Here is a 4021-nt window from a genome sequence, read left to right on the forward strand (position 1 = left end):
TGCAACGTGCAATGCACGGTGTAACGTGCAGTGTCCAGTGTAACGTGCAGTGTACGATGTAAAATGCATCATGCGGTGTAACTTGTGGTGTACGAGTTGACGTGCATTGTGCCGTGTAACGTAGTGTACGATGTAACGTGCGCTGCACGGTGTAACTTGCAGTATACGGTGTAATGTGCAGTGTACGGTGTAACGTGCAGTGTGCGGTGTAACGTGCTGTGTACGGTGTAAAATGCATTGTACGATGTAACGTGCAGTGTAGGGTATAACGTGCAATGTACGGTGTAACGTGCAATGTACGGTGTAGCATGCAGTGTACAGTGTGAAGTACAGTGTATGATGTAACGTGCGGTGTACATGTAACGTACAGTGTACGGTGTAAAATACTTTGTGCGATGTAACGTGCAGTTTACAGTGTAAGTCGTGGTGTACGGTGTAACGTGCAGTGGAAGGTGTAACGTGCAGTTTACGACGTAACGTCCTGTGTGGGGCGTAACGTGCAGTGCACGGTGTAACGTGCAGAGTACAGCGTAGCAGTACAGGGCACCGAGCCGGCCAGAGGCCTGTTTACTGACGTCAGTCAGCATCACGGTGAACGTTCAACCCGTCTCATCATGGCTTTAAACACTAAAACTGTACCAGGGGCAACCGACAGAGGGCATTTGACCGCGCTGGTAACTACCTCTATTGAAGACACCCATCCCCTGATGAGCCGGTGGGATAATGCTGGTGGGGCCACCACTTGCTGGAGGGGGCTCGACCAGGGGCGAACGGTAACCACGTGATTCAGCAGCTGATAAGCTTGTAAACTATGTTTTACGTCGATGATGTAAATGCAAGGTCATGTTAACATAAATGCAAGGGCATGTTAAAAGGCTAGAATGTGTGGGAGATAAATAATATTCTATATCATTTTGAGCATCAAGGTAGCGTCAAGGTTTAATCATAGGTATCTCAGTCATATTTAGGTATTATCGTAGAAGACAAGGAAATGAATCCACTGAATACGTGGCGCGTTACATCTTGTATCGATTATATATTTATATGCATACATGCATATATATATATATATATATATATATATATATATATATATATATATATATATATACCTCTTTCTCTCTCTCCCTCTTTCGCCCTCTGTTGTTGGGACAAGGCTTTCCTGGAATGCACATTTTTCACGAAAAATAACAGCGTTTGTGACCACAATTTGGTTGCTGGACAACCATGGTTTTTTCGAGTTATATGTTTCTTATCATTGGAAAAAGTTGTAAAGGGTGTCTACATGACTTCGTTACCATGCACTCTTTCTGTCCGTAACATCGTGCCACCCAGAAACAATAATACAGCAATGCGATTTACAAAACATCGTGGCCGTGTGGTTTCAAAAACAGAGTTCGGTATTAGCGTTGATCAAAACGACCATTTGGTTTTGCGAAATATCTGTCATGCAGTGCTAGTGAGCACTTCATATAATGCTTAACAACGGGATGGTCTTCATCCGGTCCTATTGCCCACCATATTGCCAATTTGTGCGTGGAAGAGATGTCCATCCCATAACCACAGTGTGTTTCGCATATCCATATGTCGGTTGGTGGTTGGGTCCCTATCACGGATATCAACAGCCTCCAGCAAGTTTAGTGTTGTTTTTTTAGGTGCAGTTAGCCAGTGCAGTCCAATTTCCGATTCCAATCGAGGCATAGTCCGTAGGCGGGTGTAGTCGGAATGTCAAGAATGTTGAAATGCCTCTTTGCGGGCTGCTCACCAGCTCGGTCACTGACACTACTTCAGATCGCGACAGTCACTCCCTTCCAACAAAAATCTTATCAATGAAGACGGCGATGTTGGCCGATAAGTCTTTGGAACCCGCACCCCGTGGGATCAAACTAGCTATAGATTTATAACCTGAAGGCTCACCGAACTTTCCCATTTTGTTGGCATTCCAGTGAAATATCGTCGTAACTCTGCGCCGTGACCTTGATCAATGTGAGGCAGGTAGACAGAACTTCGCAGCGCACGACGCGAAATATGCTATCGACCTCGATCCTTGCGTCAGCTTGCGTACACTGGATATTGCTTCCGTTATCCCCTATACCCGGTTGGTACCTCGCCTCCCCTCCCCCCCTCCCCCACCGCGCAACCACTTGGAGGGGTCATTCTATGATGGCGACGTGCATGTTGTGATGACTGTATCCACACATGGCCTTGCGAAGCTGATGAGCGGCCTGATGCCTGCCCTCCGCCGGTCAGCGGATCAGCTGCGGCGGGGTTGCAGCGGACACTCGGCCTAACAGCTTTACAAACGTCTGGGCTGCACCCAAGTGAACGCGCGACCGAAACGTCCGGTTCAGGTCGCCAAATCTAGAGACACTCGAAAATATATTTTTAAGAACACAAAAAAATGCTTTTAATCTTATGGTGATGCGAATCTTGTGTCATTTTACCCAGTGGCTTAATCTGTCAGTTTTGTTATCAAACAACACAAGACTTATGCAACGACTTACTCACTACTTGATTGAGAGAATTTTTACAACTGAAATAACTTCAAAGTAAAATAATTGCGATCGAGAGATTAAAATGTGCCCCAAAATGGCATGTGCATAAGTGGGTGCCCGAGCGAACGTTGTGCTAAGTATTGCGTATACAAAGGAATGCAGTTCGAATACATGGCATAAAACGAATGGCTAATCACAAAGAAATGACTTGCGATGAATTGTGTGTGCGAAAAATTGTGCATATTGTTGTGAGCACGCCCAGCCGGCCCGGTGGCACAGCATGCCGTCCCTGCCGTGTCGCGGCGCGGCCTCGGCCGCGCGATGGAATGCGACCTAGCACCGCGGGCGCTGACCGTCGTCCCGTGGCGGACCGTACGGGACGCGTGTAGGGGCGTGTGTGCTAGCCCAGTGTAAGCTGACTTATGAGTGGTTCTTCACCCGAACTGAATGTATTGTCGTGCCTGCCTGGGATTGCAGGGGCAGTACGCCACTGGACTCGGTCCGACACAGATCGCCGCATCGCTACACGCTTCTCTCTAACCGAGCAGAGCTGAACCGCTGGACGAAGACATCACATGACGCAGCCGACAGTTGAACCTTGGCGGCTCGACTGACTGTTTAGCAACGATAGCCAGGTCGTTTCGTCCTTCATTCTGAGCTCGTCGTTGGGCGCAGGCAGAAATTTATCTGCCCTATTCCTGGTGAGTGGCTTTGTCGTCCTTTCAGCGCTGGCGCCGATTTCAACGAAACTTAGTGTACGCCGACCACGGGTGGATCCAACTGAGGACTCCTCCGGCCAGGGTTCTGCCTTAGCTCAGCATCGTTTTCAGACAGAAACCTCGCAGTGTGCCTGTTGGGTTTCACATACCGTGCTTTCAATGTTTTTATAGACGTTTTCAGTACCCGCGCACCTTGCTCCAGCTTTGTGATGCTCGTACCGAGGCCTTCGAAGTGTTTTCACCTTACCCACTATCACGCCGCTAAATTCACCGTTTAACTGGATAAAATCAAAACAGCCCATCCGCGACATCGTGTCAAATGCAACATTGCTCACTGGCTCGGTTGCACGCGCGAACTAATTGCCAATCGTGTGCCATGCTTTAAAACAACTCGAAGATAATGTGACCCGGCGCTTCGCGGGCAGGGAAATGAACCACAGATGTTTTATGGCCTTTGACTGACTCCGACTCCGACAACACGGGAAATAATTGTCACACACACATACGACACAGCAGAGAGAGAGAGAGAGAGAGGAGAGAGAGGAGAGAAGAGAGAGAGAGGAGAGATGAGAGAGAGAGAGAGAGAGAGAGGAGAAGAGAGAGGAGAGAGAGGAGGAGGAGAGAGAGAGAGAGAGAGAGAGAGAGAGAGAGAGAGAGAGAGAGAGAGAGAGAGAGAGAGAGAGAGGGAGAGAGAGAGAGAGAGCGTGGAGCACATTACACAGAAGGTCGAGAGGTCAGCGCGGCCCGTGAACGGCTGTTGCCATTGGGGCTTCACCTTGCACGGAGATTCTGAGGCTACATGGCGTC

This window comes from Pollicipes pollicipes, unplaced genomic scaffold, assembly GCF_011947565.3.
Source record: "Pollicipes pollicipes isolate AB1234 unplaced genomic scaffold, Ppol_2.1 Scaffold_2555;HRSCAF=2994_pilon_pilon_pilon, whole genome shotgun sequence".
Lineage (NCBI taxonomy): Eukaryota > Metazoa > Arthropoda > Thecostraca > Pollicipedomorpha > Pollicipedidae > Pollicipes > Pollicipes pollicipes.